General features: G+C 57.3%; 1 protein-coding gene across 3 annotated transcripts in view; it reads right to left on the bottom strand.

The window, feature by feature from the left end:
- Positions 1–25,927, bottom strand: part of RGS12 (regulator of G protein signaling 12) — a 121,474-nt gene extending 95,547 nt beyond the window's left edge. For all 3 annotated transcript variants that reach the window (XM_065914533.1, XM_065914534.1, XM_065914535.1), the window contains exon 1: positions 25,834–25,927. The gene's annotated coding sequence lies outside the window, so the exon portion shown is untranslated. The remainder of the gene's footprint in view (positions 1–25,833) is intronic.
- Positions 25,928–26,336: the final 409 nt, after the last annotated feature.

The raw sequence follows: 26,336 nt of genomic DNA, 5'->3' as shown, positions 1-26,336 counted from the left end.
GGGAGAAGGGTGTGAGCGCAGACACAGCAGGGAGGCACGGGGAGCCCCCATCGGTGGGGGTGCTGGGGGCCCTGCCGATACCTCAGCTCCTGGACGCCAGCCCAGGGCCAGCCCCGCACGTGGGCCTCTCGGAGGAGGGCAGTCAGGCCCGCTAGGAGGACCGCTCTCCTCACAAAACCCTTTAAAGATCACTTCCAAAAGCAGCACACTGAGTGGATTATACTGTGAAGATCCAGGATGTGATAGAACATGTTTTCTTAAAGAGTGTATGTTTTTTAAACAATTGTTTTAACATTGTCAGAAGAAATTCTCAGGTCTTGGGAAACAGTTTCCAGTAACAGAAGCCTAACACAGAGTAACTGATGCATCCTCACCAAACAGTGTAAGAGCTGGACAACACGGGAAGCCTATTATCATACAGCTACAGGCGCAGCTTCAAGGACGACGGAACAATGGTCTGAAGGACGTATGTTTAATTTTCTTATGATGAACACAGAATAATTTATTTCTAAAGTGAAAGTGAAAGTCACTCAGTCGTGTCCAACTCTTTGCGACCCCATGGACTATACACAGTTCATGGAATTCTCCAGGCCAGAATACTGGAGTGGATAGCCTTTGCCTTCTCCGGGGATCTTCCCAACCCAGAAATCGAACCCAGCTCTCTTGCATTGCAGGTGAATTCTTTACCAGCTGAGCCACAAGGGAAGCCCAAGAATACTGGAGTGGGTAGCCTATCCCTTCTCCAGCGGATCTTCCTGACGCAGGGATTGAAGTGGGGTCACCTGCATTGCAGGTGGATTCTTTAACCAACTGAGCTATGAGGGAAGCCCTAAATGACCATATTATTTAATATCTAAGTGATGCCAAATTAATCACTTAAATATGATGACTGGAATAACATCCATCACTAAAAATGTGTGTATCAAAGTGTGTCATGCACTGTGCTTCACTCTTCCCACTGGATCTCCTAAAGGGGTGTGGGCTGAAACACATCCCAGAGCCACCCATGTCCAGATCCCTGGAACCTGTCAACTCACAAGGCCAAGGAGACCCTGCAGATGTGATGAGGGGAAGGGTCCTGGGAGGGAGGTCCCCCTGGATTCACGGGGTCGACAGGGGGGCGGGGGGAAGCATGTGACCACAGGGTCCTCGTCAGAGGGAGGCAGGAGCTGGGAGTCAGAGAGAGGCCTTGGTGACGGCAGCAGAGAGCAGAGCGCTGGGCCTGGAAGGTGGGGTGTGGGCCCCTGGGGGCCTCCGGGAGGGAGCAGCCCCTCCCCCACACGGGCTGCGCTCCACCCCCCCTCCCACCCAGTGGCACTGATTCTGGACTCCTGGCAACGCTGTTCTGGGGACTTTATACTTGGGAAGGCGTGTGTGTAAGATGTCACTATTAGGTAGGTAACGGCTGTTATTCCCATTTTGCAGATGAGGAAACAGAGGCACAAAGAAGTAACTTGTCTTCAGCTGCAGAACTGCTCAGCATCAGAGGTGGGCTTGAACCTGCTGCTCTAGGCTTCCCTGTCCCCAAACAAAGGGCTTCCTAGAGGAAGCGGAGCGGTGCCGGGAGGAGACCACCAGCAGAGCCCTGCCCCTCACACCCACCCCCAACGCCAGCCTTTCCCAGCAGGGACCTCCAGCCACCACCCTGGCTGCTGACACCAACACCCGCCAGGCACCGCCTCCCCCAGACACCCCTCGGGGACACACACACACACACACCCCAGATGCACGCTGACTGCCCTGCGCCCCGGCCGCCTCGTCCCCCAGTCCATTGCAGCCCTGCTCCACGGCCACGCCAGCGCACGGCCTCCCCAGCAGCAGGGCCCGAAGCCCCGGGAGGACCGTGGGCGGCCGCACTCATCAGGGCCACTTCCAGCGGCGCACCGCCACCCTCCAGCTGCGCCTTCACCCAGCCTTCACCCTGAGGGGCCCCTTTTCCACGGCCTGCCCCGACTCACCACTGCCAGTGTCAGCAAGGCCTGTCACACGTTCATCGGGGTCGCCAGGACCCTGCCATGCACTGGACGGGGCCAGACACAGGGCTGTGAGGAGGGAAGGTCCCTTCCTGCAAAGAGCCCTGGGCAGGGGACGAGGAACCAGGGCCCCGATAGCAGCAGCTTCTGGGGGTGCCCGCAGCCCTGCCGGCAGCTCCCAGGGGACCCGGGAGGCAGCCCCCCTGCCGCGCTCCCTGTGGATCGCTGCTGCCGGCTCCCCGTCCCTGCCCCCTCTCCCTGAGGACCTGCTTCCTCTCTGAATGCAAAGGTCCAGGTGGGCGACCCCGTGGCCTGACCGCCCGCTGAACTCTCTCCTAAGCGCCCCGTTTCCCGAGCTCTCAGCCTCCTGTCACCTCTCTCTGCACACTGACACCCAGACACGACTCTGCCCCTACGCCCACCCACCCGGGCCCCCAGCGGTCCTTGGTCACCCCGCGTGCCCTCCAGGCCGTCACCCCCACCCCGTCTCACTGTCCCTTGTCCCTGGCACCTTTGTCCCCCTGATGCTCCACCCTGGGCCTTCTCCACGCCTCTCCTCGTGCCAGCAGCCCCTCTCAAGGTCACGCGTGTCCACCCGCTCCTCCCTGGCCTCACACTGACCCTTCACCCCGGAGATCCCGCTGCAGGGCTCCCCCGGCCGCCCCACCTCTCCCACCCACAGCCGCTCCTGCTGCCCTGCCCTCCACACCCACTCCAGTCCACCGGGTGTAAGCCCGGGAATGCTCCTGCCCCCCACGTTCTCCACCCTTCTCCAAAGTCACTCGCAGCCCCGGGGCCCTCAGCACCCCTGTCAACCGGACACTCTCCCCCAGCCATTCATGACCACCCAAACCCACCCAGGGGCCCAGCTCTCCCCTCCCTGCGGCCTATCTCTTCTGTTACGGAGAAGACAAACACCTGCCCCGACCAGCCCTCCCCCAGCAGTGCGCACCCTCCCCCTCTCCGCAGGCCAGCATCTCCCCTGGACCCTCAACACCGTCCCCAGCACCTCGGGGTGGGGGGCGGACCCCACCTGCCGGGGTCTGAAGATACGCAAACCTCCCTAAACAGGGAAGGAGCAGAGGCCTCCTTCCCCAGGCTGCGCTGCCACTCCCCCGGGCAGCTTCTTAAGGGCTCATCCGCACTGGGGGCCCAGCCCTTGGTGCCTCTGAAGACCTCTCACGCTGGCCACCGAGGACCACACGAGCTGGCCCAGCTCCATGCGGTCCTCTCCCCCAGCCGCTCAGCAGATTCAGCGCCTGTCTGTCCCCCCAGGCTCCTCCACGTGGCGTCTCTCCCTCCCCCGGCGACCACACCCACCCCGAGCAGGGCCTCCCAGCCTCTGAGCTCCACCGGCAACGCCTGGGCAAGCTCAAGGGCACCACAAACTCAGGAGTCAAAACAAACCCTCTTCCCCAGACCACCCTCCGCGACTGGCCCGCCACCTCCTCAGTCACACAGTGGGGGCAGGGGGGTGGCCAACACAAGTGGGGGCTCCCAGACTCTCGAGACCCCGATCAGGACGCGTGAGATTCACACAGGTGCACTTTCACCTGCAGAGGAAGGAACACTTCTGAGTTCATTCTATGAAGCCAGCACCGCCCTGAAACCAAAACCAGACAAATGTATCACGAGAATAAAAAAGTAAAGGCCAATACCACTGATGAATATAGCTGCAAAAATCCTCAACAAAATATTAGCAAACTGAATCCAACAACACATTAAAAGAGATCGTACACCATGATCAAGTGGATTTATCCCAGGGATGCCAAGATTTTTCAGTATCTACAAATCAATCATTGTGGTAGACCACATTAACAAATTGAAAAATAAAAACAATATGATCATCTCAATAGACACAGAAAAAGCTTCTGACAAAATTCAACATCCATTCATGATTAAAAAAAAAAAAAAAAAACTCTCCAGAAAGTAGGCATAGAGAGAACCTACCTCAACATAATAAAGGTCATATATGACAAACTCACAGCTAAGATTGTACTCAGTGGTGAAAAGCTGAAAGCATTCCCTCTAAGATCAGGAGCAAGACAAGGATGCCCACTCTCACCTCTTTTATTCAACATAGTCTTGGAAGTCCTAGCCACAGCAATCAGAGACGAAAAAGAAATAAAAGGAATTCAAACTGGAAAGGAAGAAGTAAAACTTTGCAGATGATATGATACTATACTGAGAAAATTCTAAAGACACCACCAGAAAACTACTAGAGCTCATCACCGAATTTGATAAAGTTGCAGAATACAAAATTAATACACAGAAACCTATTGCATTTCTTTTCACTAACAATGAACTATCAGAAAGAGAAACTAAGGAAACAATTGCATTTACTATCACATCAGAAGGAATAAAATAGTTATGAATAAACCTACCTAAGGAGTTTGTAAAAGACCTGTACTCAGAAAACTATAAGACACCAATGAAAGAAATGGAAGACAACACAAACAGATGGAAATATATATCATGTTCACAGACTGGAAGAATTAACACTGTTAAAATGTCCACTCTACACAAAGTAATCTACAGTTTCAATGCTTCCTATTAAAATGCCACAGGCATTTTTCACAGAAATAAAACAAGTTTAAATTTTCTATTGAAACACAAAAGACCCTGAATACCCAAAACAATCTTGAGAAAGAAGAACAGAGCTGGAGGGACTCACACTCCCTGACTTCAAGACTATATGACAAAGCTACAGGAACCAAAACAGCATGGCACAGAAAGTGACGTGCAGATCAGTGGGACAGAAGAGTGAGCCCAGAAATAACCACACACACTTATGGTCCACTGATCTACAACAAAGGAGGAACGAACGTACAATGGAGAAAAGAATCCCTGCAGCAGGGCTGAGATAACTGGAGAGCTTCATGTAAATGGAAGAAATTAGAACATTCTCTAACACCACATACAAAAATAAACTCAAAAAGGATTAAAACCCTAAATGTAAGGCCAGAAACCATAACACTCCTACATGAAAACAAAGGCAGAACACTCTTTGACATAAATCATAGCAATATTTTTAATCCATTTCCTTAGCAAAGGAAATAAAAACCAAAACAATGGAGCCTAATTAAATGTAGAAGCTTTTGCACAGCAAAGGAAACTATCAACAAAATGAAAAGAACCTACTGATTGAGAGGAAATATTTGCAAGTGATATGACCAGTGAGGGGTTATTATCCAAAATATACAAACAGCTAATACAACTTAACACCAAAAAAGATCTGATTAAAAAAGTGGGTAGAAGACCTGAATAGACATTTTTCCAAAGAAGAAGTGCAGATGGCCAACAGGCACGTGAAAAGATGCTGAACATTGCTAGTCATTAGGGAAATGCAAATCAAAATCACAATGAGATACCACCTCACACCTGTCAGAATGGCCATCATAAAAAAAGAACACGAATAACAAATGCTGGCGAAGATGTGGAGAAAAGGGAAACCTCACACGTTGTTGGTCAGGATGTAAATTGGTGCAGTCACTGTGGAAAACAGTATGGAGGCTGCTCAAAAACCTAAAAATTAAACTATCATATGATCTAGCAATCCCACTCTTGAGTATATACCCCCCCAAAACACTAACTCAAAAAGATACATGCACCCCAGTGTTCATACCAGCATTATTTACAATAGCCAGAACATGGAAGCAAACTGAGTGTCCAACAACAGACAAACAGATAAGGAAGATGTGGTAAACACATGCAACGGAATACACTGCTGTCATTAAAAAAGTGAAATCTTGCCATTTGCAACAACATGGATGCACTTGGAGGGTGTTATGTAAGTGAAATAAGTTAGAGAAAGACAAATACTTATCACTTACATGTGGATACCATTTGTATTATAATATCACTATATAGGGAATCCAAAAGATACAATAGCCAGTGATTATAACAAAAAAGCAGACTCACAGACACAGAGAACAAAACGGTGGTTATTAACGAGGAGAGGAATGGGAAGGGGCAACACAGAGGGGGAGGGTTAGGAGATACAAACTATTATGTATAAAATAAAACGCAAGGATATGTTGTACAGTATAGGGAACACAACCAGTGTTTTATAATAACTATAAACGGAGTACAACCTTTAAAATCGTGACTCACTATATTGTACACCTGTAACGTATACGATTTTGTACATCAACTATACTTTGACTAAATAAGTAATTTGCCCTGCAAAAAGCAAAACAAAAAAGATGCAGCCTCAAGCAAAGGTTATCACAAACAAGGAACAACTGTGGAAACAGACTCTGCAAAAACCCACAAATGACCGGGGCGGGAGGACAGTCCAGGGCCGTGTCCACAGCGGAGCGGGGCACCCACCGTGGGAGAGGCAGAGGCCGAGAGGGTGGGCCCAGGGGCGACTGGGAGGGAAGCAGAGGATGAGCTCAGCGACAAGCCTCTGGGCTGGGCTGTCGCTGCGGCCCGTGAGGCAGCCTGGAAGGGTTTCCCTAATGTGCAGTGTGTGTCTGGGGTCGGGTGACTTAAATTGTAGATTACGTGGAAACACAAAATTATCCCTGGAGAACCTTAGAGGGAGCTGAAACCAAAGCCAGGCTTTAGCATTTGGTGGGATGTTTGACCTCATTTGACTTTAAAAAAAGAAAAAAGTGGGAAAGGAGAGAAAGAAACTGGAAGAAATAGCAGAGGGATCCTATAGCAGTTAAAGAGAAGACCCCTCAGCCCCGCGCCCCGCGAACTCAGGAGACACAGGCCAGCACACTCAGGTCTCTCAGACAGAGACAAGCTTGGCGCTGCATTACAAGTGCCAGCCACAGCTTACACCGAATCTCCAGGAGTGTCCGCAACAGGCTGCTTCTGCACAAGCAGCTGGTTACCACAGCGCCCGGGAACACCGCTCGAGCGACGGGTGGACGGGTGGAGGGGAGGGCGGATGGGAGGATGCAGGGACACGTGGATGGCTGGGGAGGACGGGGGAATGGGTGGGGAAGGACGGATGGGAGGACTGATGGCAGAATGGAAGAATACGTGGACGTGTGACGGACGGGGGAGGGAGGAACGAGTGGAGGATGAGAGGATGATGGGGAGACGGATGAATAAATGGATGTGTGGATACAGGGGTGGACAGCGGACGGAGGAATGGATGCATAGGTGGGTGGACAGACAGGGGATCAGAGGATGGGTGAGCAGAGGGTGGAGACGGGGTGGATGGAGGTACTGACTGAATTCATTAGTGGTGATCAATGTTTGCCCAATAACACCTGCTTGCCAAGCTGGTCCAAAAATTAATTGACCAGTTCCCAGAGGAACAGATAGACAAGAACCTTCCAATTCAAAGGGCCCATCAAGCACTAAGCAGGATAAGTGAAAAAGCCCCCCCAAACCTTCAGAGAGAAAGGTCTTGTGCGAAGGACGAGAACCTGCCAGCAGGTGTCTGCGGACAGCAGAGCCCAGCCCCCCAGGCGCTGGGCCCCCGCACGCGGGGCAGCAGGCACGTGGGGGCCGCGGCTGGGTGCCCAGGCCGGGACGCACCGAGGCTCTGAGTGAGTCAGCTGTGCTATCAGCGCCCCCCGCCAGGACTTCCACCTGTGGCAGCTGTAACAGGTGGGGCTGGGCAGAGAAGGCGGGTGTGCACCACGGCCACCTGAGTGTGACGGTCAAGCACAGGGAGGCGTCCACTGCAGCGGCCGGCAGGAGGGGCCCCGCCAGGACCAGAGGCCCCTCTCAGCAGCGCTGGGCCTGAGCCCCACGCACACACCGGCAGAGGCAGACTGAATCCACCAGCCAGCCAGCCAGCCAGCCAGGAGTGCTACAGGCAGGGCCCCCAGACCCACCCTCCACTCTCTGGCCGGCGGCCACAGCCGGGCACCACACCCCCACCCCGAAGGACTTCTCAGCCTCTGCAGCAAAGAAGGAAGGACTCTTCAAAAGGCCCTCTGGTCAGGTAGCATCTCCTGAGTGCAGAGTTTCACCCCTCCCCTGAAAACCAGAGGTACTAAAATAGCTCTACTGACAGGCGTCTGCCCAGGTCCACCCCACGTCCACCCCACAAACTCGTAGGAGGCCTGTGCCGGGCAGGTCTATTCTAGGACGAGGAAGAGAGACATGGGCTCAGCCAGGGGGAGCCCGTCCTGGGGAACCCATCTGTGGGGGGAGTCCGTCCTGGGGAACCCATCTGTGGGGGGAGCCCGTCCTGGGGGAGCCGTCCTGGGGGTCCACCCTCTGGCTGTGCCAAACGGCTGAGATGGCACAGCCGGCCGCTCCAGTCGGGGCCCTGACTGTGCAGCTGGGGGCCCGCCGGGCATGTCCTGTACGGAGACCCCGGAGCACCTTTCCTGGGGGGCAGGTGGAGGCTCGAACTCTTCCACCGTCTGACGAGCCACAGGGCCTGGTGGACAACAACCCCAGGCCAGCTCCCCAAGGGCAACAAATGGCTTGGGCCCCTCACCCCTACAGCAGCCTCGCCTCTACCCTCCCCCCTGGATGTCCCTCCCAGACCACCCGCCCTCCACAGGGCCCAGCTCCAGCCCAGAAGGCAGGTGCTATGCGGGTGTGGGGATGTGCGGGCGTGGGGATGTGGGGGCGTGGGGATGTGCGGGCGTGGGATGTGCGGGTGTGGGATGTGCGGGCGTGGGATGTGCGGGTGTGGGATGTGCAGGTGTGGGGATGTACAAGCGTGGGGATGTGCGGGCGTGGGGATGTGCGAGCGTGGATGTGCGGGTGTGGGGATGTGCGGGTGTGGGATGTGCGGGTGTGGGACGTGCAGGTGTGAGGGTGTGGGATGTGCGGGTGTGGGGATGTACAAGCGTGGGGATGTGCGGGTGTGGATGTGCGAGCGTGGATGTGCGGGCGTGGGGATGTGCGGGTGTGGGATGTGCGGGCGTGGGGATGTGCGGGTGTGGGATGTGCAGGCGTGGGGATGTGCGGGTGTGGGATGTGCGGGTGTGGGATGTGCAGGTGTGGGACGTGCAGGTGTGAGGGTGTGGGGATGTGCGGGTGTGGGATGTGCGGGCGTGGGATGTGCGGGTGTGGGATGTGCAGGCGTGGGGATGTGCGGGTGTGGGATGTGCGGGTGTGGGATGTGCGGGTGTGGGACGTGCAGGTGTGAGGGTGTGGGATGTGCGGGTGTGGGGATGTACAAGCGTGGGGATGTGCGGGTGTGGATGTGCGAGCGTGGATGTGCGGGCGTGGGGATGTGCGGGTGTGGGATGTGCGGGCGTGGGGATGTGCGGGTGTGGGATGTGCAGGCGTGGGGATGTGCGGGTGTGGGATGTGCGGGTGTGGGATGTGCAGGTGTGGGACGTGCAGGTGTGAGGGTGTGGGGATGTGCGGGTGTGGGATGTGCGGGCGTGGGATGTGCGGGTGTGGGATGTGCAGGCGTGGGGATGTGCGGGTGTGGGATGTGCGGGTGTGGGATGTGCAGGTGTGGGACGTGCAGGTGTGAGGGTGTGGGGGTGTGCGGGTGTGGGATGTGCGGGTGTGGGATGTGCGGGTGTGGGGATGTACAAGCGTGGGGATGTGCAGGCGTGGATGTGCGAGCGTGGATGTGCGGGCGTGGGGATGTGCAGGTGTGAGGGTGTGGGGATGTGCAGGTGTGGGATGTGCGGGTGTGCGGGTGTGGGATGTGCGGGTGTGCGGATGTGCCGGTGTGGGGATGTGCGGGTGTGGGATGTGCAGGTGTGGGATGTGCAGGTGTGAGGGTGTGGGGATGTGCGGGTGTGGGATGTGCGGGCGTGGGATGTGCATGTGTGGGATGTGCGGTGTGCGGTTGTGCAGGCGTGGGACGTGCAGGTGTGAGGCTGTGCAGGTGCAGCTGGAGGTCTCTGCGTCCAGGCCCTGTGTCCCCTGGAGCCGGAGGAAATGCGCAAGGAGCCCCTGCGGAGTCGGGAGCCGTCCAGGACTCAGTGTTAGGTTTAATGACTTCAGTCCACAGAGGCTAAGTTTTCTACAAAGAACAGATATGACCTTTGCCGTGAGGAAAACAGCTTCCTGAAAAGGGCGCCGGGTTTTTGACACACAGGCCCATCCTCAGCCACACGCAGCCCCCAGTCGTACACAAAGGAAGGCAGCTTCTCTCCAGCCCCAGGTCGGTCCTGCCCCACCGAGGCTCGGGAAACTGCCCTGCTGGGGGTCTCAGGAGACACTGCGTGCCCTGGGAAGGGGACCGGCAAGGGCGTGAGGCCTCAGCAAGACCCCCGCCCTGGTTGAAGGAAAGCAGGTGCCAGGGCAGGGGGTGGGGCGCCCCCTCACGTCCGTCACCCGCGGTCTGGACAAGCGCCACTCAGAAAGGAGGCGCGGGGAGCGGCGGGCGCCACGTGGGAGAAAACTGGAGAAAGTCCGCTCGGGCACGTTCCCAGACCCCCGAGAGGGAAGCGGCAGCCCACCTCACTCCCTGTCCCCAGACCCTGGTGCGTCATCACCCCGGCGCCCCGAGCCAGCCCAACACCTCCAGCGACGAATGCCGGCCCAGCCGCACAGCCAGCTGGGCCTCCTGGAGCCCCCCGCCCCGGAGTCCCTGCAAGCATCCAAACGAGAGCCGCAGGGGCCGCCTCTCTGCTCAGATCACCGGCCTCTTCCGAGTCCTGACCTGGACCCCGAGGGATGTCCTGAGGCTCAAGTGCCAGAGCAGGCTGACCTGCTCCTATCCAGGGGAGGACCCCGACAGGAGGTGTCAGATCACAGGCCGGGAACCCGCGGAGGAGTGTACAGGGTCGGATGTTCACACGCGAGACACAGGGAAAGCCTCAAGCTGAAATCCATTAGCCTGAGTCCAGATCACAGCGGAGACGGGGACCCCGAGCTGCGGGCTCGCTTCACGGATGCGCGCCCCTCCCACGGCGGGGCTGGGCCCCCGGCAAGCCTGCCCCTCCCACCAGGCTGCCTCCGAACTCATCCCGGCCCCCGGCCCCCGGCCCCCCACTGGCCCTGGCCCCCCACTGGCCCTGGCCCCCACTGGCCCTGGCCCCCCACAGGCCCTGGCACACTGGCCCCCGGCCCCCACTGGCCCTGGCCCCCCACTGGCCCTCGGCCCCCCACAGGCCCTGGCGTCCCAGCTGCTCACCCCACCCCGCCTCTGTGCAGGACAGCGTCCTTTCCCTGGCGGTGGAGGGGGTTGTCCGGTGAAAGCCGCTGCGGTGGGGAAAGGTGTAAGAGATGGGCTCCCTGTCCCTCGCCGGCAGGAGCCACGGCAGAGGAGGGCTGGCCTCAGCGAGCTGGGAGCGAGGGCCCTCCTCTGGGGAGAACACCACGCAGGCTTCACGGGAGGCCCCCAACGGTCTCAGGAAAACTGCCAGTGGAAACCCAGCCAGCGAGAGCGGAGTCATAGGGCGGACAAAATGAAACCTGGGGGCCAGCCCCCCCAGATTCTACTGGCAGGAGGCAGGCTGAGAAAGCAACTCAACCGCAGACGCGTGCGATCCTGCGAAGCGGGAAGGCGGAGCGAGAGCCAGCGCCCCGGACTTCGGATCTGGGAGCTTCCGGCACGTCGGGGCTGTGCCCGGGACGCCCGCAAGGCGCTTCAGAGGCGCCTCTACGGGGTCATCCCGAGTCTGTCCCAGCGCGGCCTTCCTGCTGAGGGCCAGGGCCGAGCGCCAGTCTGCGACGCAGAGGAGGGGCAGGCCGGCAGCGGCACTCCAGGAACCGCCGCCGGGGGGCCGCCTGCGGGGGTCGTGGGGGCGTGGGTCTTGCCTGTGGGAGGGATGAGTCGCTGAGGCCGCGGCCTGGACAGACTCAGGCCTCCCAGAGGCCCCGGTGATGCTGCCCGCGGCCGCCAGCTCCTGGCAGGCCCCTCCCCGGGGGGCAGGCTCCAGAGGGCCCCCTTCAAACCAACAGAACATACAGACGTGAGAAGAGGTCGCTTTCAAAGGCTCGCCTGCTCACCCCTCCCTCACCTGCTCCGAGGAGGGTCAGCTGCCAGGCGATGAGCTGCCCTTAGAAGCCGCCCACGCGGCAAAGGAGGCCTCTGGCGCCAGCCAGCAAGGTCACACGAGTGACCCGGGATGTGGATGCTCCGAGGCCACCAGGCATCGTGACGGTGAGCCTGCTGCTCTGCACCGCGCCGGCCGTCACCCCGACGCCAACCTCGAGAGACCCAGCATGGAGGAGCCAGCTAGCGGCAGCGGGCTCCTGACCAAAGGGACTGGGAGGCAAGAAACACTAGTCTCTTGGGGGTGGTCTGTCACTCGACAGCAATAACTGATGCGCTACCGAATCCAGTAACTAACGTGCTGCCTAACTCCAAATCGGGAAAGGAGTACTCAAGGCTGTATACTGCCACCCTCCGTATTTAACTTACATGCGGAGTACATCATGAAAAACGCTGGGCTGGATGAAGCACAAGCTGGAATAAAGACTGCTGGGACACATATCAATAACCTCAGATATGCAGATGACACCACCCTTATGGCAGAAAGTGAAGAGGAGCTAAAGAGCCTCCTGATGAAAGTGAAAGAGGAGAGTGAAAAAGCTGGCTTAAAGCGCAACATTCAGAAAACTAAGATCATGACATCCGGTCCCATCACTTCATGGCAAATAGATGGAGAAACAGTGGAGACAGTGACAGGCTTTATTTTGAGGGGCTCCAAAATCACTGCAGATGGTGACTGCAGCCATGAAATTAAAAGACACTTGCTCCCTGGAAGAAAAGGTATGTCCAACCTAGACAGCATATTGAAAAGCAGAGACATTACTTTGCCAACAAAGGTCCATCTAGTCAAAGCTATGGTTTTTCCAGTAGTCATGTATGGATGTGAAAGATGGACCATAAAGAAAGCTGAGCGCCAAAGAATTGATGCTTTTGAACTGTGGTGCTGGAGAAGACTCTTGAGAGTCCCTTGGACTGCAAGGAGATCCAACCAGTCCATCCTAAAGGAAATCAGTCCTGAATATTCATTGGAAGGACTGATGCTGAAGCTGAAGCTCCAATACTTTGGCCACCTGATGCGAAGAGCTGACTCATTGGGAAAGACCCTGATGCTGGGAAAGACAGAGGGCAGGAGGAGAAGGGGACAACAGAGGATGAGACGGTTGGATGGCATCACCAACTCAGTGGACATGAGTTTGAGCAAGCTCCAGGAGTTGGTGATGGGCAGGGAAGCCTGGCATGTTGCAGTCCATGGGGTCGCAAAGAGTCGGACAAGACTGAGTGACTGAACTGAATCCAATACATGAACGCTGTCACTTTATTTGTCCCCATTCCTGCTGCAAACACACACAAAACAGCATGATGTTTATTTCTAAGCAGCAATGCATTGATTAAGCATTTTTCCCTCAAATCTAATCTGCGATGAGCTGATTAAGGGAATCATGCTGCATAAACCAGAGATAAACTGACTGGAAATGGGGGAAATCTCCTAATAAAAATGATTACTATCGGATGACAACCTGGTCAATCAATGTGTGACGGTCCCATTTCACAGAAGAGGAAACCGAGGCTCGGGCTCCTTGCTTACAACCATGACTAAAGACAAGAGTTAGGATTCCACCCGGGTGGACTGACTTCAGTTTGGGCTCTTAACCAGACCCTGGCTGCCCCTCCTTTTCACATTAGCATGGATGCAAATGATGGTGTGGAAGCTGACCTCCCCTGAAGCATTCCTGCTAACAAAAATTATCCACCTGCTTCTCAAACGGCCTGTCTCAATTCCTAGGGAGCGTCATCTCCCACGTTTGAACATTAAGTTCAGGAAGCAGGTCAGCAGCTCCCCAGATTATTGGGATGCATGGTTGTTGAATAATTTATGATGGGCTGAATGGAGTACAACATATAAAATGTTCCAGCTTTGCATTTGGTTATTATGCAGAGTTTTTCCTGGGGTTTGTTTTTAAACGTCACCAAGAGGCCAGGCTGCAGAGACGCGGAGTGGGTGTTCTGGCTCTGTCCTCGGAGGACACGTCCATCTCCGCTCAGCAAGAGCCAGGTCACAGCGAGGCAGCCGCACGTCCATGAGGGATGGAGGCGTGTGTGTGTGTACCTATGGCTGATTCATGACGGTACTTGGCAGAAAACAGCAAAATTCTCTAAAGCAATTATCCCTCAAATTAAAAAAAAAAACAAAAACGCAAAACAGTGAAGTGGCTCTTGGAATTAGGAGGCACAGCAAATATAGACAACCAGGAAAGAGGAGAAAAAATGAGAGAGAGGAAATGAAAGACTAGCAGACCTAAGAATACAAAACACCTCAGGAAAATGTAAACACAATTATTCCTCATGGTCTAATAATGTGAAAGGACACAGAATTCCAAAAATAATGTCAAGTTGAAGATGTACAGCGATACTGATGCCATGCTTACCGCCTACAGAGACGCTAAGACACCAGCTTTAAACTCATCCAGCTTCATTTCCCTCCATGAGACGGCATCACAGGGTGTCTGTCTTACCCTCTGCGCTCTCTCTTCCCTCCGTGGGATGAGCGAGCTCAGCTCAGCTACAGAGGGAGGGAGGCCACCGAGCCCGCAGGCACGCCCAGCGCGCAGAGCAGAAGGGCCCCGGGAACCAGACACCTCCCGGGCAGCCTGAATATTTCATCACCGTCCCCAGCGCCCCTGCTACGCCAGCCCTCTGCCTTTTCTCCAAGTGGAGAAGAGAGTCTAGACTTAGCAGAAAAGACACTTTTAAATCACAAAGGTCCGTGTTACTGGCTCAGATTTATTACTGTATTACATCTTTTTGAGTGATTCCGATGCTATATAAAGTTTACATCATGAAAAATCCACATGATAACCAATGAAGAGAAGCAAATGTTTGCACTCTCTCATCTAAAAGAAAAAAATAAAAGTGTAAAACACTGCAAATCAACTGTGCCACAACACAAAATTTAAGTTAAAAAACAATTATTTTTTAAGCTTAAGACCTCCAATGAGTAGGTGCCCTCAGTTGGGCTGGCACAGGCACTGAGGGGCCAGACCCCTGCAGCTCAGAGGACACGAAGACCCCAAGCTGCGGCCAGACGTCCGTGTCCATAGAGACCGCTCCCGAGCACACGGGCATCACTGGGGACCAGGGACCCTCTGCTAGCCCTGAGCATCGCGCTCCCGAGCACACGGCGTCACTGGGGACCAGGGACCCTCTGCTAGCCCTGAGCATCGCGCTCCCGGGCACACGGCATCACTGGGGACCAGGGACCCTCTGCTAGCCCTGAGCATCGCGCTCCCGGGCACACGGCATCACTGGGGACCAGGGACCCTCTGCTAGCCCTGAGCATCGCGCTCCCGAGCACCCGGGTATCACTGGGGACCAGGGACCCTCTGCTAGCCCTGAGCATCGCGCTCCCGAGCACACGGCGTCACTGCAGACCAGGGACCCTCTGCTAGCCCTGAGCATCGTGCTCCCGAGCACCCGGGTATCACTGGGGACCAGGGACCCTCTGCTAGCCCTGAGCATCGCGCTCCCGAGCACACGGGCGTCACTGGGGACCAGGGACCCTCTGCTAGCCCTGAGCATCGCGCTCCCGAGCACCCGGGTATCACTGGGGACCAGGGACCCTCTGCTAGCCCTGAGCATCGTGCTCCCGAGCACACGGCGTCACTGGGGACCAGGGACCCTCTGCTAGCCCTGAGCATCGTGCTCCCGAGCACCCGGGTATCACTGGGGACCAGGGACCCTCTGCTAGCCCTGAGCATCGCGCTCCCGAGCACACGGGCGTCACTGGGGACCAGGGAACCTCTGCTAGCCCTGAGCATCGCGCTCCCGAGCACCCGGGTATCACTGGGGACCAGGGACCCTCTGCTAGCCCTGAGCATCGCGCTCCCGAGCACCCGGGTATCACTGCGGACCAGGGACCCTCTGCTAGCCCTGAGCATCGCGCTCCCGAGCACATGGCGTCACTGGGGACCAGGGACCCTCTGCTAGCCCTGGGCATCGTGTTCCCGAGCACACGGTGTCACTGGGGACCAGGGACCCTCTGCTGGCAGTGGGCATCGCACTCCAGTCTGCTGGGCGTGATGGAGACACTGGGATGCGTGCACTCTGGAGTGAGTCTTTGAATCCTGTCACAACAAAAACACTCTACACACGAAGGAATTTCACAAAGGTCTCAATTAAAGGCAGGCAGCCAGACACCAGGTGGGAAACGGCAGGGCTGATCCCAGCCAAGGTGAGGGCAGGAACGGGGGGGCAGGCCGGGTGGGGGCTGCTGGCAGCTGCAGGAGCCCACACCTGCGGGCCCCGCCCCCCGCCACCCTCCCCCCCCAGATGCTCCCAGGGCCCCGCCCAGGCCGCAGTGCCAGCCAAGCAGACCCAGCGTCAGCAGCCATGGCCGTCCTGCTCGCTCACTCACTCGCCCACCCAGGAGCCGGCCGGCGGCCCCTGCGGCAGCACTAGGCAGACAGGCGCGATCAAGTGACCAGTGGCAGCCCGCCCTCCGGGGCCGGCCGCCCTGAGGGACAACAGGCCGATGCGACCACACCCGGACGTGGGGACCCAGGAGGCCCCGCAGCCCTGAGCCCACTTGAAAAACCGCTCTTTCCGGAACCTACCCACCACCTCCCCCCGCCGCTCCTTGGCTCAGCCTGCCCCGTTCCTCCCGAGACCCCCTCAAGCCCTCCCACCCACGTGACAGTCATAAGCAGCAGCAAAAACATCAGCTCGGGTCCACGTGCCACAAGGTCAGGACGCACGGAGGCCGTGAACCCAGAAGCCCTGACTGTCCAGAAGCACCACACCAACCAGGAGCCCCCTCGCTCCCACCCGGCCCCCCACAGCCAGGCCTGAGTGGGAGGCGGGTCCAGAAGCGGGTGCCGACCTACTCCTGCCTTCGACAGGCAGACCCCACCCACGAGCTCCTGGCTGGCTCGGGGCACCAGCCTGGCCATAACTGGCTGGGGAAAAGCAAGCAGAATGAGCCAAGCTACAGTGTTTCAGGGTCTACAGCTGATGGGACTGCGGGGCTATTTCTGACTCCAGAAACAAAATCTGGTTCAATAATCTTCAAACTAACTGGAGGTTAAACCATTTCAATTTTCCCTTCCCATTATTCTTTGGCACTCCCTTTTTATCTGTGCTCTGTATTTATTTCTGTTTGTGGTTTTTAAACCTGGAGAATGGAGGATATAAATAAAGTTACTGGGTTTAGCAAATAAAAATAAAGGACATTCAGTTAAATTTGAATTTCAGATTAAAAAATATATCTTTGTAGTCAAAGTAGGCCCCAAATATTGCCCAGCAGGTTTTATCTGAAGAATCTAACTACAAAGAGGGCCCCGTTTCAGGCCTCCTACAGGAGACTGCCCGCCGCCTGCAGATCCGGTCACCCGCTGCAGGACGCGAGAGGGAAAAGCCGCGAGCGCCGCAGCGTCCTGACTCCGCTTTCTCCAGCGGGGCGGACGGGAGGCTTCTGCAGCCTGCGTCTCTCTCTGGCGCCCTCAGGGAGACACGGGGTCCCCGGTGCCCACGGGAACCCACCCAGGAGGCACGGCTGCGGCAGGGCAGGTGGCAGGAGGCGCGTCTCCACCCTCCTCCGCCCCACCCACCCCACCCGCGACCCCACGGGGCTCCTCACGTCCAGGTCCAGGGTGTGCCGGGCGGACGGCGGCCCCAAAGTCGTGAGGTCTGAACGCCCAGGGCCTGGAACTGCCCCTTGTGGAAAGGGCCCTGCTGATGGGCCTGCAGACGGGTTCTGAGAGGAGGAGGCCGTGCCGGTTACCACGGGCCTGTGCCATCAGACGTGTCCTTGGGCGGGCAGAGGGAAGGGGGCCCTGTGAAGACGGAGGCGGGGACTGCGGCGGGAGCGTCACTGTCTCAAAGAGCCTCCAGAGCTGAGGGAGGCGGGAGGACCCCCCACCTCCAGGAGCCTCCGGAGGGCGCAGGCAGGCCCTGCCCACACCCCCAGGCGGGCATCTGCATCCACAGAGTGAAAATAAACCTCCACCTGAGGCCCCCAGCTGGCGGGACTGTTACAATGGCCGTGGGAAACGGGGCCTCCCCCGGCCCCCGCCGCTCACCCCCGCGGTGCGGAGCAGCCGGGCTGCCTGGCACCACTGCCCATCCCTCTGGGCCACCCAGACCTCGGGGGCAGAAGGCGGTCTGGGCACCTCATGCTGCCCAAGTACCTCCAGGTAATATGTGTCCCAGGCCGGGCTTCGCGGGGCGGGTCACAGGCTGGCACGAAGCAGGGGCTGGACGCAGATGCACCCATGGGTGTCCACCAGCTCAGAGCAGCCAGGCTGAGGGCACCCGCAACGCCACGCAGGCCACACGGCCCCCGGCGTCTCACACTCACTCTCCTAGCTCATCCACACGGCAGTCTCAGCATTAATCACGCTTTACAGAGACTGGCACGGAGAGGCAGCCTGCCGAGGCTGGGCTGGACAGCAGGGTGGGTGAGGAGCGGGTACCCAGGGCGGTGATCTGGGCTGGGTCTCTTGGCCCACAGCAGCAGGACAGACCCGTCAGAGGTCAGCGGACAGACACCCTCCCGACCCTCGGTGACCTCACCGGAGGGGGGCAGTGCGGGGCGCCCAGGGTCACGGCGCTCTACGCACCTTCTGCACCCCAGGCAGGCGCGTGGCAAGTGCAGCCCCGGGCGTCCACCCGCTCCGGACGGCTAAAGAAGGGCTTTCTCTTAGGCTAGAGTGGGTCACTCCCTGGCTACCCGCTTCTCCAGACCGGCAACAGGTCAGCCCCGAGGGCAACACTCGGCCCAGCAGGTCCCCCGGCGAAGGCAACTCACACGTCCTCCTGGCTCGGCCGGGGGCACGATATGAAACCTGACCACCCGTAGGGGCTGAGCGCAAGGGTGGCGGGCGGACACCGGGGGTGCTGCTCCCCGCAGGAAGAGGGCTGCCTGGGGTGCGGAAGGGCAGTGGTGTCTGGGCACGTCCAGGGCTCAGCCGGACGCCGCGCTCCTCCAGCTTCGGGCACAGACCCGAGTCGGGCACACGGGGGGCTGTAAAGAGAGGGGCATCGCAGCATCTCAGACGGGAGGGAGCCAGGGAGAGAGGAGGACCCGAAACCTGGGGGTAAACTCTGCCCAGGCCCTGGGGAGCCCTGAGCCCCCAGGGATGGGAGACGGCGAGGGGCCAGCAGCCCCAGCACCCCAGAGACCACGACGGAGCCATCTGAGTCTCCACAAGTCAACTCCCGGGACGAAACCAACGCTCTCAGAACAGAGATCCACTGCTGTGGATCATCTGCGCTGTCCAGCGCACACCTCCTACTAGAGGCTCAGAGAAACAGGAAGGCAGGACCCACAGTCAAGAGATAGACAGGCCAGGGGAACCGACCCTGAAATAACCCAAGAGCTGAAGTTACAGGCCAGGGCTTTAAAGCAGCTAATACAGTGTGTCCAAGGATTTAGCGGGAGATACAGCCACAGTAAACAGGTGGCCTATTTTAGTAGAGAAATGGAAACTATTAAAAAAAAGAAGCAAGTGGAAACTCTAGAAATAAAAACTACAGTAATTGAAATTTTACAACTCATCGAAATGGACTTAATTTGGATTGCAGATGGAAGAAAAAAGAGATGAAAAAGAAACAAAAAATTTTAAAATTAGAACCAGGCCTGAGTGCCCTGGGAGACAATAACAAACATGTAATACAAGCACCAGGAGGAGAGGAGAAACGGGGCGGGAAAAACATCTGAATAAACCATGAACAAATCTTCCCCAAATTTGGTAAAAAAAAAAAAATTATAGCTCAACAAACTCTGCACAGGATAAATTCAGAGAAAACCTTCCCAAGGACATCACGGTCCAAGCGCTGGGATTCAAAGGTGCAGACAAGAGCCGGCAACACAGGGGCGGGTACATGACGGCCGGAAGACGGGCGGGCCAGTCAGAGGGCCGGGAAGAGAACCCGGACTCCTTTAAAGTGGAACGAAAATGAGCACAGTTCAGAGAAACCCCAACTGGGAGAATCTGTCACCAACAGGCAAGAAATGCTAACGGAGTGTTTCATGCTTAAGAAAACTGATACCAGATGGAAAGTCAAATCTATACCCAAGGAAGGAAGCACAACAGAAATGACAAATACTGGGTAAACATTTTAAAAATATGATTTTCTTTCTTTTAATCTCTTTAAAACACATATGACTTCTTAAAGCAAAAACTGTAATAGTGTTTCATGGCTTAGAGCATACGCAGATGTAAGACAAATGACAACAAATAGCTCAAAGGCAGCACAAGTGGAACTTTTATTACTATTATAATACACAACTCTTACATTTTATCTAAAGTGTTATAAAATTAACTCTAAACAGATGGCAAAAAGTTAAGATAGGCATTTTAGACTACTAAAAAATAATGCAGTTTATAATAGCCAGGACAAGGAAGCAACCTAAATGCCCATCAGCAGACGAATGGATGAGGAAGCTGTGGTACATATACACCATGGAATATTACTCAGCCATTAAAAAGAATTCATCTGAATCAGTTCTAATGAGAGGGATGAAACTGGAACCCAATATACAGAGTGAAGTAAGCCAGAAAGATAAAGACCAATACAGTATACTAACACATATATATGGAATTTCAAAAGATGGTAATGATAACCCTGTATGCAAAACAGAAAAAGAGACACAGATGTACAGAACAGACTTCTAGACTCTGTGGGAGAAGGCGAGGGTGGGATGTTCTGAGAGAATAGCACTGAAACAAGTATACTATCAAGGGTGAAACAGATCACCAGCCCAGGTTGGATGCATGAGACAAGTGCTCGGGCCTGGTGCACTGGGAGGACCCAGAGGGATGGGATGGGGAGGGAGGTGGGAGGGGGGATCGGGATGGCGAACACATGTAAATCCGTGGCTGATTCATGTCAGTGTATGGCAAAAACCACTACAATATTGTAAAGTAATTAGCCTCCAACTAATAAAAATAAATGAAAAATAAAATAAAAAATAATGCAAAGAGGTACAGCCAAAAAAGTCAATGCAGGAGTTAAGGTGCAGTACTAGAAAATGTGTGTATTTATTACAGATACACACACACTTGGTACATGAACCCATAGATGCAAACATGTGCATCCCTTGGTGTAAGTACACACAGATACGCATGCACTCAGTTAACCCGAAACAAGCTAAGAGAGGAAAAGCAGCAACAACAGCAGAAAACAGGACAAACAGAAAACAGAGTGAGACCAGAAGGGCAGGCAGACGCCACCGGCCGTCACAGGCGAGCGCAGAGCACCTGGGCGCTGACGGTGCTCTTCTGTTTGCTCTGCCTGGAGCCACATGTTTTCCACAATCAACACTTTTTGATTAGTATCAAGAGTGTTCCAAATATGATTGTAGTCAAGTGGGCCTTAGGAAGCATCACTACGAACAAAGCTAGTGGGGGTCATGGAATTCCAGCTGAGTTATTTAAAATCCTAAAAGATGACGCTGTTAAAGTGCTGCACTCAGTATGTCAGCAAATTTGGAAATCCCAGCAGTGGCCACAGGACTGGAAAAGGTTAGTCTTCACTACAATCCCAAAGAAAGGCAATGCCAGAGAATGTTCAAACTAGTATACAATTGTGTTCATTCCATATGCTAGCAAGGTAATGCTCAAAATCCTTCAATCTAGGCTTCAACAATACATGAACTGAGAATTTCACATGTACAAGCTGGATTTTAAAAAGGCAGAAGAACCAGAGACTAGTTGTGTCAGACTCTGTGACCCCATGGACTATCCCCACCAGGCTCCTCTGCCCATGGGATTCTTCAGGCAAGAATACTGGAGTGGGCTGCCATTTCCTCCCCCAGGGATCTTCCTGATACAGGGATGGAATCTGCATCTCCTACATCTCCTGCATTAGCAGGCAGGCTCTTTACTGCTAGCGCCACCTCCCAAGAGCAGGGCAAACATCAAGCAGATCGACAAAAGGAGGAGGATCGAGGATTAGGTCAGCCCCGGAGTTCCAGCCTCTAAATAAATGGAGTTCCAGAGAGAACACAAAACTGAAAGAAAGTGGAGAAGCACACAAAAAAGACCAGGCCCGTCTGCACGGGGCTGCCTCGCCCACCAGTGATGAGAACACGTCATCGTGTTCTGACGGCTCAGAACTCAGGGAACAAGGGATGCTCCTGCGGGCCTCCTGGGGCCAGATCACAGAGACTCACAGGGCGTCTGCTTCCCGCCAGAGCCGGGAAGGTGCCACATGCAGTACAGCAGCGGCTTCGACATTCTGAGAAAACACTCCTCGGTAGAATTCTATACCCAGCTAAACTAAAAGTTAACTCAAAAGCCATCTTCAAAATCAAGAGCAAAGGAAAAACCCAGATGAGGTTTCTTGGCTATCATGAGCATGCACTTCCACAGAACCGGGAGTGAGCCCAGACTGGGAACAGAGGTCCTGAGCGCAGACAGCTGTGGACACGCAGGTCCCGTGGGGGCCAGCACAGAGCGGGGTGGGGAGCCAGACCCGGGAGCCAGACGCCACCACAAGAGGGGAGCCACAGGCCTGCGCAGGAAAGGGCTTGTGCTCAGGCACCTCGTTCGAGGAACAGACAGGTGAGCAGCAGACACTGGTGTAACCAGCGGTGCACTGACTGAGCTGGGAAACAGAGGGCGAGGGAGCATCACCGCCTCGGAGCGGAGAGCCAGGGTCCCTGCGCCTTCCAGAGAAATCAAACACACAGACTTTAAGACAGCAGCTAAGACGGCAGAAATGCCTGAGAAGACGGAGCCTGGGATGCCTGCCCCGGGAGATGAGGCCAGCAGGTCAGGAGAGCGCCTGCTGTCTTCATTCTTTAATCAGTAGGTTTAACTCCTCATCTAAGTGTCCTAGAAGGGTGGCCAAGACCACAGGAAGGGACAAAAATAAGACGTAGAGAAAGATATATACGTAGCACAGAGTGTGTAAAAAGAGTCGAGGCAGGACCCACGTGGGCTGTCATCTGACGACGGGGCTGGGGACAGAGGCGGGGAGAGCACAGGGAGGACGAGTCGGGCATCTCCTTTGTCTTCAGTCCACGGTCTCAGGGCTGAATCTGGTGAACCCCCAGAAACCACAGGGAAACGTGCTTGTTAAAATCGAACGTGCCCGTGGTTTGAGTATACTTCTGAGGACTGACTACAACTTTTATTTTTTTTACATTACTTATTTATGTATGTAGGCCGCACTGAGCAGCGTGCAGGATCGTAGCTCCCCGATCAGGGACGGGACCCAGGCCCCTGCAGTGGAAGAGCACAGTCCTAACCCCTGGACCACCACGGAAGGCCCTGCTTCCAGCTCTTCTCGGACGGCCAGAGGAGCGGGTAACCGCCACCCCCAAAAGTAAACATGAGCGATCCACCAGCCAGAACCCCGAGCCAGGCTCATCTCCTCCCCGGGACCACTGCGGCCTCTCCTCCAGCGCTGGGCGGGGACGCCACGAGGCAGGAGCAGCAGCGCCTCCTCGGTGGGGGTGCGAGACGGCTGCCCCCCAGCCCACGACAGGAGAGACCCCAGTCCTTGCAAGAGTGGCCAGGGCAGACCACAGGGACTCCAGGCCAGAGGCCCTGGAGCTGTGAACGTCACCTTACAGACGACAGGGCCTTGGCAGGTGTGATAACACTAATGCGCCTGCCTGGGGAGAGGACCCGGGTTCCACACACGGGTATGACCACGGGTGTCCTCCTGGGAGGGACGCAGAGCGAGGAGCCAGGACAGAAAGAGGGAAGCAGGAGCCAGGGCTAGATGGCGCGGGCCGGGCGTGAGGGTGCCCCCGCTAGCCGAGAGGACGTCCAGCCTCCGTTTATGCTTTTAAGCCACTAGGCTGTGGTCCTTGGTTACAGCCGCCACGGGAAACTCATACAGGTGCTAATCAGAAAATAAACTGTGTCTGTGAATTCCACCAAATTCAGAGAAAACGTAACATGCCGTGGCCTCGCTGGACTGCCTGTGTCGAGTCTTAACGACACACTGTTCTTCCTTCATCCTGACTTGCTTGACCCACTTCAGACAAAGGCAAGTGTCTAAAGGCAGTGTAATCAGAAAGTGCACGTGCTCTCCTCTGCTGTGGGAGGCCTGAACCTCCCAGCCTCCCCCTCCTTGCATGCCCCTGCAGGCTGGCCGCCTCCTCCAAAAAGGCCACCCGGTCCAGGCCTCCCAGCCTGCAGCTGCTCCTCTGCCTGGCCACCGGCCCCTTCCTCCCGGATGCCCTCCTCCTAGAAGAGGGGGAAACCAGCCTGCCCTTGAGCCTGGGGCGCCGGCCCACCCAGCACCCGCTGCTCACCTCCTGACCCCGCACAGGACGCCACCACCCACCCCACCCCAGGTCCGCTCCACTTGCCAGCCCAGGTCCTCCTGTGCCCACCTCTCCCAGAGGTGCTGCACCACCCAGCACCGCGGTGGGCACCTCGGCGATGGGCTTGTCCCCGTCTGAGGAGCATCCCTGAGGCCCAGGCCCCGCGTCCTCACCCCATGGCCAGGACCTCTAGGCTCAAGACCACTGGGTCGGAGGACGTTCTGATGAAACGTCCCACTGCAACGATAAGTCCCTAAGGCAGGGTTTAAACAACTCTCTTCTTGGTCATTGCCCGCTGCCCACCACCTATCCAGGTGCTCGTCTCAGACCCGGGGTGGAGGGTCTCCTGAGGAGCAGCTCCCTCCCTGCCAGCCTCACGGTCCGTCTGCGGGTCCCACGGCCTCCCAGGTGCCCTTTAACCACAGCACGTGACACTGATGGACACTGACCACTCGGATCCACTCACAACCCTGAGTGACCCCACGGTTACAGGCAGGTCCCATTACAAACCCAACCCTGCAACGGGGAAGCCGAGGCACAGAGAGTGGCGGCCTGCCCTGTGGTCCGTCTACACTCACAACTCTGGGCCACCCCATCTACACCCACAGCTCTGGGCCACTACCCACAGCCCCGGGCCACTCGTCTACACCCACAGCTCTGGGCCCACTCGTCTACACCCACAGCTCTGGGCCCACTCGTCTACACCCACAGCCCCGGGCCACTCCATCTACACCCACAGCTCTGGGTTACCACTCCATCTACACTCACAACTCTGGGCCACCCCGTCTACACCCACAGCTCTGGGCCCACTCGTCTACACCCACAGCCCCGGGCCACTCCATCTACACCCACAGCTCTGGGCCACCAGTCCATCTACACTCACAACTCTGGGCCACCCCATCTACACCCACAGCTCTGGGCCACTACCCACAGCCCCGGGCCACTCGTCTACACCCACAGCTCTGGGCCCACTCGTCTACACCCACAGCTCTGGGCCCACTCGTCTACACCCACAGCCCCGGGCCACTCCATCTACACCCACAGCTCTGGGCCACCACTCCATCTACACTCACAACTCTGGGCCACCCCATCTACACCCACAGCTCTGGGCCACCACTCCATCTACACTCACAACTCTGGGCCACCACCCACAGCCCCGGGCCACTCCGTCTACACCGACAACTCCGGGCCACTCCGTCTACACCCACAACTCCAGGCCACCACTCCGCCTGCACTCACAGCTCCGGGCCACCCCGCCGGCGCCCGCAGCTCCGGGGCCTCGCAGCGTCCCCCACCCCCTGCCCTGGGCCGCAGCTCGGAGCCCGCATCGGGAAGCGGGCACAGGGCTGCGTCGCGGCGCCGCATTCCCAGAGCTGGGGTCTCCGAAGGCGGCCTCTGATCCGACAATGCGGCCGCCCGGGAGGTCGGGCAGGAAACTCGGGAGCCCGTGAGAACTCGGCCCGGGCGCCCGCCGTCGGTGGGCGTCGCAGGCCCCGCGCGCTCGGCCCTGCCTCGATCCCGGGCCTTCGGGTCCCGCGGCCGCCCCTCCGCCCGGCCTGAGTCGCGCCGAGGAACAAAAGGAGGGCGGCGGCGGCCGGGTGGCCCCAGTGAGCCGGACCCCGAGGCGCCGGCCGCCCCCGGCACCCTCCGCTCGGCCGGGCGGGGCGGGCCGCGGAGGCCGCGAGCGCGCGCCCTCAGAAGAAAGAAAGCGGAGGCGGGGCGCCGGCGCCCGGCCCGCAACCTACCCGCCGCTCGCTCTCCGGCTGCGATCCGCTCCCCCAGCGCGCGCAACGGTCGCAGCCGCCGTAGCCCCGGGCCGGGAGGGGGCGGGGCCGATGAGAGGGGCGGTAACCTGAGTGGGCGGGGTCGAAAAGAGGGCGGGGTTGTGGCCGGGACCGAGGAGAGGGGCGGGGTCGCCTAGAGGGGCGGTAACCTAAGGGGGCGGGGTCTAAGAGGGGGCGGGGTTGTGGCCGGGGCCGAGGAGAGGGGCGGGGTCGCCTAGAGGGGCGGTAACATGAGTGGGCGGAGTCGAAAAGAGGGCGGGGTTGTGGGGCGGGGCCTTTGAAGGGGTGGTCCATCCTTGGTGGGCGGGGCCGTCCGTGTCTGGACCAATGAGGGGAGGGGTCGCGTAGGGCGCGCGTGGTGGGCGGGACCTGAGGCGGGGACGGGGGCGGGGCCGGGAGGAGCGGACCTCAGGAAGGGAGTGGGGCGGGCTTGGCCTCCACGGCTGTGGTCGGCTCTCAGGACG

The sequence above is a fragment of the Muntiacus reevesi genome, chromosome 22, assembly GCF_963930625.1.
Source record: "Muntiacus reevesi chromosome 22, mMunRee1.1, whole genome shotgun sequence".
Lineage (NCBI taxonomy): Eukaryota > Metazoa > Chordata > Mammalia > Artiodactyla > Cervidae > Muntiacus > Muntiacus reevesi.
Note: the sequence above shows the minus strand (reverse complement) of the source record. Positions and strands in the feature narration are given on the sequence as shown.